Here is a 13772-nt window from a genome sequence, read left to right on the forward strand (position 1 = left end):
ATGAAAACAACTGTCGCCTACGCTGCGAACCAGGCAAGATGGCTTGTGCTGATGGGATCGGATGTGCAACTCCGTGTGATGGAGGTATTGATGATTGTCCTGGAGGTGAGGATGAGGCCATGTGCCCGAAACCACCTGAATGCCCCGTTCGCTGTAAGTCTGGTAAATACACTTGTGCTGATGGGGTCGGCTGTGCAACTCAGTGTGATGGAGGCATTGATGATTGTCCTGGAGGTGAGGATGAGGCCATGTGCCCGAAACCACCTGAATGCCCCGTTCGCTGTAAGTCTGGTAAATACACTTGTGCTGATGGGGTCGGCTGTGCAACTCGGTGTGATGGAGGCATTGATGATTGTCCTGGAGGTGAGGATGAGGCTATGTGCGAGGAACCACCTGAATGCCCCGTTCGCTGTGAACCGGAAGAATTCCCATGTCCTGATGGAACCTGCGCCAAGCGATGTGACACTGAAGGTGGTGATTGTCCCGGGGGTGAAGACGAAGAAAATTGCCGTAAGTAACTAATAATAACATCAACGGGAACAAACTTATGAACTTGGTAGTTGTTAGCACGATTACTTTCTAGAACGCCATTGAATAAACGTATTAAATAAACAACACTTTGTTTCTCAATTCAACAAAATGTGTAAAAATTAAATCCTGTTTTCTGCATTGTTTTGAAGGAACTGTTTTGCTTATTATGCCCCCACCCCCTACTAAGAAGAGGGGTATATTGCTTTGCACATGTCGGTCGGTAGGTCGGTTGGTCGGTGGGTCAATCGGTCGGTCGCTCGGTCCGTCGGTAGACCAAAGCTTGTCAAATGTGGTAAATCAACAATTCCTGGAGGTATGGTCATCAAACTTGACATGAAGGTTGAGCCTTTAATGGTAAAATAATTTTGAAACTTGTCAGAGTGATAAGCTTGTCCGTTGTCAACAATGCGTATGATCATCAAACTTGATATGGAAGTTGGGCTTGACGACTAGATGACCCCTATTGTTTTTGGAGATAATCGGGCGAAGGTCAGGGTCACAATGACCTTGAATGGTAAAAGATTGTCCGAGTGATAACTCGACAATGCCTGCACCCATGACCCTAATACTTGACTTTGAGGTTGGGCCTGACGAGTAAATGACCCCTATTGTTTTCTTGGGTCATCAGACGAAAGGTCAAGGACACAGTGACCTTGAATGATAAAAGGTTGTTCGTGTGATAACTCAAAAATGCCTGCAACGATGGCCCTCATACTTGACTTGAAGGTAGGGCCTGACGAGTAGATGACCCCTATTGTTTTTGAGGTCATTGAACCAAAGGTCAAGATCACAGTGACCTTGAGTGGTTAAATGTTATTCGTGTGATAACTCGACAATGCCTGCAACCATGGCTCTTAAAATTGCCTTGCAGGTTCGGCCTGAACAGTAGATGACCCTATTGTTTTGGCGTCATCAGGCCAAAGGTCAAGGTAATGTGACCTTGAATGGTTAAAGGTGGTCCGAGTGACTCGACAATGCCTACACCCATGGCCCTCAAACTTGACTTTGAGGTTGGGCCTGACCAGAAGATGGTCCCTACTAATTTTAGGGGTCATTGGGCCATAGGTCAAGGTCACAGTGACCTTGAATAATTAAAGGTTAACTGCGTGATAACTCAACAATGCCTGCACCCATGGCCCTCAAACTTGAGTTAGAGGTTGGGCCTGACCAGTAGGTAACCACTATTGATTCTAGAGGTCAAAGGCCAAGGTCACAGTGAAATTGAAAGCAAACTCGACAATTTCTGGACCTATGGCCATTTAACTTGACATGAAGGTTTGGTCTGACCAGTAGATGACCCTTCTTGACTTTAGGGGTCATTGGGTCAAGGTAAAGTCACAGTATTTTTTTACGCAAAAAAGTTAATACATTTTCTCCCAATGAGATCTCAAAAATGTCTGAACCTATGATCATCAAACTTGACATGGAAGTTGGGCATGACCAGTTGGTGACTCTTATTAATTTGGGTCAAAGGTCAAGTTCACATTGACTATGAATGCGAAAATGTTTCGAGTGATAACTCGACAATGTCTGCACCCATGGCCCTCAAACTTGTCATGGAGTTACGTTGATCTGTAGATGACCCCTATTGATTTAAGGGGTCAGCGGGTCAAGGGTCAAGGTCACAGTGACCTTGAATGAAAAAAGCTTGTCAGTGTAATAAATGGTCAATGTCTGCACCCATGGCCCTCAAACTTTACATTTAGGTTTTTAGTGACCATCAGATGACTCCTATGGATTTTGATATAATAGAGACAAAGGTCATGATCATAACACACTCTATCTTCACACTTTGAATGTCCATAATCCTTAAATTGCCGCAACGGGATCCAATGTTAGTGACAAATCAGCTGTCCTGTCATTTCGGTCCATGCATATTCCATTAAATTATCCATATAATCATGACAACATGGCGCTCAGGGCGGGGGGCATAATGTTTGACAAACATCTCTTGTTTTTTTTCTTCATATTTTAATAGCCCCATGATCTAAATATTATCAATATACATAAATATGCCCCATTAGAAGCCAGAAGTCCTTTTATAAATACTAGCTTAAAATACCTGCATTTACTAGATTTACATTTACATATACATTAAGTGTCCCTAATGAGTTTCGAACATCTACACAAATGTCTTTTAATATCATAAAGTTAACAATAGTAAGAATAGAACACGACTCAATGTCAAGATCATAGTTTAGGGGGAAATGTTCGTGGTATATGTTAAGTGTTCAGTCCGCATCTTCTACATCCATTGAAGGATTTTCACGAACTCCGGGTCAAATGTTCACCACATTGAAACAACATGTAGAACCCAAATTCTACGTGTAACGGCTTATGGTCAAGGCACAGATCGAGGTCAATGGAATGAACCATATATTTTGTGTTCGCTCCGTTTCTCCTAAAACCCCGAGTGAAGTTCGTGGAACTCAGGTCAAATGTTCAATGTATCGAAACGCTGTCACTTACATGAGCGCCAAAGTTTACGTTCAAAGGTTCAAGACACCGATGATATATCCGCCTTATATCTCCTAAACTGAAACTGAAGTATGGGCAAAATGTTACTCACTTTTACGCGCCATGTTAAACCCATACTCTCAAGGTCAAGGTCTCAGTTCATGCTCAAAGATTAGAGCTAAATCCTTTATGTAGGCACAATATTTCGTAAGCCAATTGAGTCATTGATATTTTATCTGCTTTATATCTCCTTAACTCTATGTAAAAATGTCTTGAAACATGGGCAAATTGATACCCACTCGTACACTGTCCATGTTCAACCCTTCATCCAGGGGCGCCGGCTTAAGGTCACTGTTCAGTCAAGGTCACAGATCCAGGTCAAAGGGCATAGCTATATTGTTTGCGTATACTTTCGTGTCTGATGTTACACCCCTTGAATAATTTCCATTACACTCGGTTCAAATGTTTTCAACGAAGTGCAGAAAAACAGTCCAGAGTTTGAAATTGTCTGTTTATTACGCTGTCATATTCGCTCTATTTGTGTTACAAACCTTAAATGAATTCCATAAAACTTATATCAAACATACACCTGATCAACCCGCTCCATATATGCTGACGTCAAGTGTTGTGCAGCAGTATAAGACAAACATCGGGGTAGACATCTGTTTGTGTTTGCAAAACCGAGTTTGCTTTTTATTTAAGCGCCTTGTACACGCAGTCCCGGGTATCTGAAGGAACCGACATCAGGTAAATTTAGCATTATAACATGGAATATAACACATTCAAATTTATTCGAAATTACACTTAATTAATAGATTGCTTGTCGACGCGTCTTGGCTGCTCTTTGCTTAAAATGCTCCCTATCCGTGAGTGTAAACCATGTGATAAATTTCATTAGTGCTACGTCGGAAGGCAAAATTTTGCTTCGATTGGTGACTTCAAACAATGATAGCTTCCCCTTTTCTTCACCATTTTCAAGACACCAGAGGGCATTTTATGCCGCTTAAAGAGCCCCGCCTTTACTTTTTTTACCGTTTTAGTACCGGTGTTTGGGTAGGTGATTAGTTTCATCAAACACTTCGACAAACCTCTTTCCAAAATAATGTTTTGACAGTGCTAAATCAGGCAGCGGTTTGTGAAAAGGTCTGTCGAAGTGTTTTAAGAAACTAAACTCTCAATCAAACTCTACTAAAAACCGAGGGCTATATAAGCGGCGTAGACTGCACCATGTTTCATATGTCTAATATTGCCTTCCAACGTAGCATTTATGACGTAATTTATCACGTGGTATACACATACTGCCGATGGGCCTGAGACAAATAGCGAAACTACACAATCTCTTATTTCAGATATATGTACATTCGTATCGAACATATCACCAGGTATCAGTTTTAAAAAGTTAGTAATGTTAAGCTGTATGTCGCAGACCTAAATACTTTATACTAGTATCGCAAATCGAAATCAGGTATCGTCAGATCTACTTTTTTAACAAGACATATTAGAAGAATTAATGCATTGGGGTAACAAATTGGGACTTATGATGTTATGCAGTTAAAGATAGTGCGAATAAAAAAATGCATGCGTTTCTGAAATTGCAACGTTAATGCGAATTTGAAAAAAAGTCGAAGAATCTTCAATAAAACTTGGTGAGAAACAGATGAGAATAAAAAGGTTAAGACAAAACAGAGGAAACGGGAAAGAGTAGACATTGTCCTACTTTACGTGTAAAACATGATCAACACGTCCTCAGCTAATATCGGGTTTATAACATCTTTACACTTGCATATTTGCGAGATGAAACCAATGTTCTTATATCCTGGTACATATAGGTTTATCAGATACTGTTACGAAACTATCTTATTGTATTAACAATTCATTAATTTACATAACACAGTCTGAGGTTATGACAGGCACTTATCGGTAGCGATTTGGTGCCACTCATAATATTTAAGGATTTGATTCTTATTGCCTGTGAACAAAATTATAAAATTGTCGCGCCAACAGCCTTTCAGCGCTTTCAGCGCTTTTATTTGAGATTGAGACTTAAAAATGATAGGTGTTTATACAGGTTTAAATTTTACTAAAGTTTACCAAAAATCAAAGCTCAGATAGAAAGAGAATCCTAACGGTACTCAACGTAACTTGGTTATTTGCAAAAACTGGCCGAGCTGTTGACAATGTTATATAAACATTTTATTGCTTGTTTACACATGTTCAATGAACATACTGCTTCAAATGAGTTTGCATCACAGTTAAGTAAACTCGGAAGATACGCTCGCTCGAAAGATGCCCTAAAAATGTATTAAATAGCATTTGATCTTTGACTTTGAAGCATGTGTGGTTTGTCTGTCATGTGTTGTATGGTAGGTATTTATCGTTAAGAGAATGTTGGGCTTACACATTTTGCCTTTAAACAAAGTCATCATTAGTTTGTTGGCCACTTGGTTTGTCACTGTAGTTTTCATAGTGTTATAATTTATTCCACATTTTATAGTGTACGACACGGATGCAGAATGTAGTCAATGCAAAGGAACATGTATTGGGCAAGAGAATATGAATTATGAATGTATATGTACATTTCCTAACAATTGTGGACCCCGCTGTGAATATGTAATTGGTAAGTATGTCAAAGATAAACTCCTTAGAGCGGTATTGTGCATTTGATGGAGGATGTAAGTGTGTGTTTCCTCACGAAGAAAATTAAAAAAAACAGACAACATGTTCATGTCCAATGGACTGGTTGTGTACATGTGTTACATAATATATTCATTGGAAACACACATGACAATCTCTGTATTAACATCAACACCAACACGCCGTTAAATAGAGATGTTTCAAGCCTTATTTAAACACGAGTTCAAATTGCAAGTTTCGGGCAAAATGCGCCAGAATTTACAAATGTACCCAATTTGTCTGGCTGCGTTTAATGTATTTGTCTATGCGTATGAAGGCTAACCCGAAACGGTCCCCTACCAAATTGCATCAGCATTAAAACTATGCTGTGCGCCTGTCAAAAAGGCCTATCAATCACTGCAAGCTACTGTGACCTCATTTATATCAGCATATGAGTTTGGTATGTAGTCACCAGGCCGGACAAGTGGGTTTCCTCCGAGTACTCCGGTTTCCCAAACAACACAAGACCACACTCTCGCGTTACATCGTGCCAACGAGAGTGATTAATATAATGTTGTAATAACTTGTTTCACAATCGTTGTAAAATAAATATTAAATTTAAACTAAATTATTTTATTACATCAGCTTTGACACTTGCGCCTTTGCATATGCAGTAGAATTAGTGGCTATGCTTATCTGCAGTTATAGCAATATTCTTAATCATGAAGAGTCGTCTTCAGTTACAATTCTTTACAAATAAGAAACTTACCATTTTAAAATTTAGCGTCCCTGATTGGCTGAAAATTAGGTTAACTGAAATATAGGGCAAACATAAACGCACCACTGCAGTTCTTTTTACATAAATGACAATGTATAATGCCATTGACAATTTCGTTAGCAAACTGCCGTCGTAAAGAAAGCTTGTATTCGATTTAAACCTTTTCATTAACCTGTTTGTTACAGCCACTCAAGTTGCCACAGCGTGTACCTTAAACAATATTTGTGATGGTGCAGCTGATTGCAATGATGTGGAGGATGAATCTTATTGTGTCACCACGATCAATGGTAAGTTTTGTGTACTAGTATACACCGTTTATAATGATGTTACTGTAACATGTATTTCTATATACGAAATATTCATGATTTCATGGTCCGGACAATATGCATCCATATTAAAATATGTTAAATTATTAAAAACCTATGACAACCGTGGTTCAATTACTATTTATCAATGTACGCGTATTTTTATTGAATTCAAATACTAGTAGTTTAATGGTAATAGAATGAAGCAACTATATTTTATTGTCATATTAGTGTACCGTGTTCAGGATTACACGTGTTGTCACAATTTACGACATGTTGCCATATTGTCTCATGGGGTGCGGCAAAATTAAGATTCGGTGTAACAATCGGATGTAAAAATGTAACAAGAATACCATCAGTTACAATAAGAAATATTGGCTGAACCGAACTGCTATATCCGTCCTCCTAACAAATCCCTCAACATAACCACACCCTGCCAACGAAATTGCTTGATACAACCGGAGTGCACAGAGTTCAAAATGGCCATGTTAAACCAAACCAATGTATATATATTTATTATTGAAAAACAATATTGTGGTGATTTCGGTTATTCACAATTATTTTGGTTTTAATATTAGTCACAAGTTTAGTATATCTCTAATCATAGGAAAAAATGGCTTAATAATACCTGAATTCTTTTATTAAAAATACATACTTTTAGGTAAAAAAAAGACTTACATGTTGTTGTTTTTTATAAATTTGATTTTGAATTGTTTTTAGAAAAAGACTTCAGTTACGAAACGACTACACATGTGTTATGGATACCGGCCCTTGTCTTAAAATTTATAACAACTTTTCGAGAGAGAGAGCCGTGTGGAAGTTAATAGCCATTAAACAATGTTCAGTGTTTGTTTTTCCGGTGAACCAACCTGTACAATTTATTGCAGGTACACCAACAGGTTACACAATCCCAGTGCTATTCTGCAATGGTGAGAACACGAATGACGGCAAAGTGAGGATTGACCATATAGATGACGGGTGTGTCGATTGTCCCGATGGCCAGGACGAAGATGAAGACTCAATGATCTTTAAATTGCGCCTCACATGCACAGTAGCTTCAAACTAGACAATTTACGTCTCCTTAATGTGTGTGCCAGTATGATTTAACATACAACCATTAAAAGGAAGCACACACACACGCACACGCACACGCACACGCACGCACGCACGCACGCACGCACGCACGCACGCACACACACACACACACACACGAACACACACACTCACACACTAACACTATCTGTTTCTAGCGAAATCCAATTACAAACGAATCATTAAGGTATTTTGAAGGTACCAGCACTATGAATTTGGCCAGAAGGACACGTCATGAGTAGCCATTGTGAATGTAAATACATACCTACCTTTTGTAATCCGCTCAATAAACACTGCATATACTAAAATTGTGGATTTCGTATTAAGGAGACTTTCGCAAACCATATTGGTGCAAAATTAAAAAAAAAATATAGATATCCCGTGAAAGATATTTTTCGACCTTCTTTAATATAGATCATGGTAATGTCAATCTGACTTCTTTTATGAGAAGTCATCGTGATTTTACAAAAGGAGAAAAAGTTGATCGTAACTAGTTCTTTTAAAGGTCTCAAAACTCGACAAATGAGAGCATTGTACCAAAAAAACATGTATACTGAGTGTGGTCCTGTGATATAACATACCTTGTATCCAAACAACAAAGTATACTGAGTGTGGTCCTGTGATATTACATACATTGTACCCAGACAACAAAGTATACTGAGTGTGGTCCTGTGATATAACATACCTTGTTTCCGAACAACAAAGTATACTGAGTGTGGTCCTGTGATATAACATACCTTGTTTCCGAACAACAAAGTATACTGAGTGTGGTCCTGTGATATAACATACATTGTATCCAAACAACAAAGTATACTGAGTGTGGTCCTGTGATATAACATGCATTGTACCCAGACAACAAAGTATACTGAGTGTGGTCCTGTGATATAACATACATTGTACCCGAACAACAAAGTATACTGAGTGTGGTCCTGTGATATTACATACATTGTACCCAGACAACAAAGTATACTGAGTGTGGTCCTGTGATATAACATACATTGTACCCAAACAACAAAGTATACTGAGTGTGGTCCTGTGATATAACATACATTGTACCCAAACAACAAAGTATACTGAGTGTGGTCCTGTGATATTACATACATTGTACCCAAACAACAAAGTATACTGAGTGTGGTCCTGTGATATAACATACCTTGTACCCAAACAACAAAGTATACTGAGTGTGGTCCTGTGATATTACATACATTGTACCCAAACAACAAAGTATACTGAGTGTGGTCCTGTGATATAACATACATTGTACCCAAACAACAAAGTATACTGAGTGTGGTCCTGTGATATAACATACATTGTACCCAAACAACAAAGTATACTGAGTGTGGTCCTGTGATATTACATACATTGTACCCAGACAACAAAGTATACTGAGTGTGGTCCTGTGATATAACATACATTGTACCCAAACAACAAAGTATACTGAGTGTGGTCCTGTGATATAACATACATTGTACCCAAACAACAAAGTATACTGAGTGTGGTCCTGTGATATAACATACCTTGTTTCCAAACAACAAAGTATACTGAGTGTGGTCCTGTGATATAACATACCTTGTACCCAAACAACAAAGTATACTGAGTGTGGTCCTGTGATATTACATGCCTTGTTTCCGAACAACAAAGTATACTGAGTGTGGTCCTGTGATATAACATACATTGTACCCAAACAACAAAGTATACTGAGTGTGGTCCTGTGATATAACATACCTTGTATCAAAACAACAAAGTATACTGAGTGTGGTCCTGTGATATAACATACCTTGTTTCCAAACAACAAAGTATACTGAGTGTGGTCCTGTGATATTACATACCTTGTACCCGAACAACAAAGTATACTGAGTGTGGTCCTGTGATATAACATACCTTGTATCCAAACAACAAAGTATACTGAGTGTGGTCCTGTGATATAACATACATTGTACCCAAACAACAAAGTATACTGAGTGTGGTCCTGTGATATAACATACCTTGTACCCAAACAACAAAGTATACTGAGTGTGGTCCTGTGATATTACATACATTGTACCCAAACAACAAAGTATACTGAGTGTGGTCCTGTGATATAACATACATTGTACCCAAACAACAAAGTATACTGAGTGTGATCCTGTGATATAACATACATTGTATCAAAACAACAAAGTATACTGAGTGTGGTCCTGTGATATTACATACATTGTACCCAAACAACAAAGTATACTGAGTGTGGTCCTGTGATATAACATACCTTGTTTCCGAACAACAAAGTATACTGAGTGTGGTCCTGTGATATAACATACATCGTACACAAACAACAAAGTAAACTGAGTGTGGTCCTGTGATATAACATACCTTGTTTCCAAACAACAAAGTATACTGAGTGTGGTCCTGTGATATAACATACATTGTACCCAAACAACAAAGTATACTGAGTGTGGTCCTGTGATATTACATACCTTGTATCAAAACAACAAAGTATACTGAGTGTGGTCCTGTGATATAACATACATTGTACCCAAACAACAAAGTATACTGAGTGTGATCCTGTGATATTACATGCCTTGTACCCAAACAACAAAGTATACTGAGTGTGATCCTGTGATATAACATACCTTGTTTCCGAACAACAAAGTATACTGAGTGTGGTCCTGTGATATAACATACCTTGTTTCCGAACAACAAAGTATACTGAGTGTGGTCCTGTGATATAACATACATCGTACACAAACAACAAAGTATTCTGAGTGTGGTCCTGTGATATAACATACATCGTACCCAAACAACAAAGTATACTGAGTGTGGTCCTGTGATATAACATAAATCGTACCCAAACAACAAAGTATACTGAGTGTGGTCCTGTGATATAACATACATCGTACCCAAACAACAAAGTATACTGAGTGTGGTCCTGTGATATTGCACACATTGTACCAAAACAACAAAGTATACTGAGTGTGGTCCTGTGATATTACATACCTTGTATCAAAACAACAAAGTATACTGAGTGTGGTCCTGTGATATAACATACATTGTACCCAAACAACAAAGTATACTGAGTGTGGTCCTGTGATATAACATACATTGTACCCAAACAACAAAGTATACTGAGTTTGGTCCTGTGATATAACATACATCGTACCCAAACAACAAAGTATACTGAGTGTGGTCCTGTGATATAACATACCTTGTATCCAAACAACAAAGTATACTGAGTGTGGTCCTGTGATATAACATACATTGTACCCAAACAACAAAGTATACTGAGTGTGGTCCTGTGATATAACATACATTGTACCAAAACAACAAAGTATACTGAGTGTGGTCCTGTGATATAACATACATTGTACCAAAACAACAAAGTATACTGAGTGTGGTCATGTGATATTACATACCTTGTATCAAAACAACAAAGTATACTGAGTGTGGTCCTGCTATAAGTCAACTTGTAGATTTTCACCCACGCCCAACCCCTTTGTTCTGCCGCTCTTTAAATTTTATTGACGCAAATAAAAATGTTAAGCTTGGGTCTGTTTTGGCGTATCAGTCCGGTACTGTATTGAAACGGCATTTATTCAAACCAGGCAGTGTCGCAAAAAATGAGGAAAAAAATGTTACCCCGCCTCATTTAAAAAACAACAACAACTGCTGTGGATGATAATATAGTCATTATTAATATTGGCCTGACTTACAAAAGATTGTTAGACGAATTATGGCCGTATGAACTTTGTGCTTTCAAAAGTACTATGCTTCTCAAAATGTTTCAAAGAAGGGGATATTCTGATGTGTGGGATTAAAATGAAATTTTCTATATAATACCTTAATTATTATTATAAGCTTGACATTCTGTTATCATCAAGTTGACTTCAATTTCTGTTTGTTTTATACCGTGATATATGTGTGCCGTTTATAAAACGTTGAATAATCCCTCAAACAACTCTTCTTACATTCATTTGAAAGAAAGTTTACAGTTTGATGACTAATAGTCGAAACACGATGTTTGGTGTTGGACGTTTAATCAATAAAATATTTTATCGTAAAATCGCCACAGGCATACCATTTATTCAATATATTATGTCAAAATGAAATAATATCGTGCCTTGTTGAGGTTTATGTTTTACATTTCTGCAATTAATTAAGAATTAAACATTATCTTTCTGCGTCTAATTGATACATGAAGTGTCGGAAAAAATAAACCTTATTTGCATAAACACCCAAGGTGTTTATGTATAAATTAGATGTTTTTTCTCGACACTTAATATATCAATGAAAACGCAAAAAGATAATGTTCAATACTTAAAATTTAAACTACAAAAAATAACTGATAGTCTTTATTTTGCTGTTATTCAAGAACCGCAACACATAGCTCGATAATTCCAAGTAGTTTGTCAACTTCACGCATACGATTAGATCGTCGTCATGGAGACACGTGGAGCAAATTAAGTTACACCAGGTATTGGCTAACTCCTCTTTTTTGTTCCCTTTTCAAAACGGATTAACAACACTTTTCAGGTAAGATATTTATGTAAAGATGGCGTGTATAAACGCTGAAATGTATCTTCCATTATTTTCTGGCCTATGACAATATTTTACCAGTTTTTATTTGTTTCAATTTGTTAATGTTCATCTGGGATTAATTGTTATTGGTCCCAATATTCATGAATGGTTGGCATGTCATAACTTTCATTAACCTGTTGACCTATATCTAAACTTTCATTTTCACTTTCGTTTTTATATGTAACTTAATAACAGATACACTGGTCACTCACATACCGCATGTGTCACTTATTTACCACAGGACATGGTCACACATTTACCACATGCCATTGACACTCATATACCGCATGTCATGCTCAATCATATACCGCTAGCCATGGTCATTTAAAGACCAGGCCAAACATCATGGTCACTCATATACCGCATGCCTTTGTCATATATTTACCACTTGCCCTTCTCATTTATTTACTGTATCCCCTGGTCACTCATTTACCTCATACCCAGGTCAATCACGTACCGCAAGCTATAATCAATTAATTACCGCGTAGTACTACCCTGGTCATTTATTAAATGCATGCCCTGGTCACTTATTTATCGCATACCAAGGTCATTTATGCACCGCATTGCCTAGTCACTTCTTTAACGTGTGACCTCATTTGCCACACGCCATGGTCACTCATTTACCTCGCGCCCTGGTCACTCATGTGTCGTATGCCTAGGTCAATTATGTTTCACGTGCCATGGTCACTCATTTACTACACGTCATTGTCAACCATTAACCGAGGGCCATGGACACCCATTAACCGCATGACATAGTCACTCTTTTTCCGAGTGCCCTAGTCACTCAATCACCACAGGTCATGGTTAATAATTTACCACATGCCCTATCGCGTTTTCTTGTCACTCATTTACCACACGTCATACTCAATAATTTACCACATGCTCTGGTCACATAATTACCGCAGGACCTGGTCTCTCCTTTACCACACGTCTTTGTCGCTCATTTACCACACTCCCTTTCCACTACTTAACCTAACGTCATGTCCAGACATTTACCGCGTGCCCTGGTCACTAATCTACCACACGCCATGGACACTTATTTACCACGTGACATTGTCACTCATTTACCGCGTGCCATGGTCAATTATTTGCCGCGTGCTGTGGTCACCCATTTACTGCGTGCCACTCTCACTCATTTACCGCATGCCTCTGTCACACATATACCATGTGCATTTGTAACACATTTACCACGTGCCCTGGTCAATCAATTACCGCATATCCCTGCCACTCAATTAAAGCGTGTCCTGGACACTCATTTGCCGCGTGCCCATGTTACTCATTTACCGCGTGCTCTTGTTACTCATTTACAATGTGCGCTGGTCACTTAATTACCGCGTGCCCCTGTTATTCATTTACCGCGTGCCCTTGTCACTCATTTACCATGCGCCCTGGTCACTCATTCTCGCGTGCTCTGGTCACTCATTTATCTTGAGTCCTTGTCACTC

Source organism: Mya arenaria, chromosome 10 (assembly GCF_026914265.1).
Source record: "Mya arenaria isolate MELC-2E11 chromosome 10, ASM2691426v1".
NCBI lineage: Eukaryota > Metazoa > Mollusca > Bivalvia > Myida > Myidae > Mya > Mya arenaria.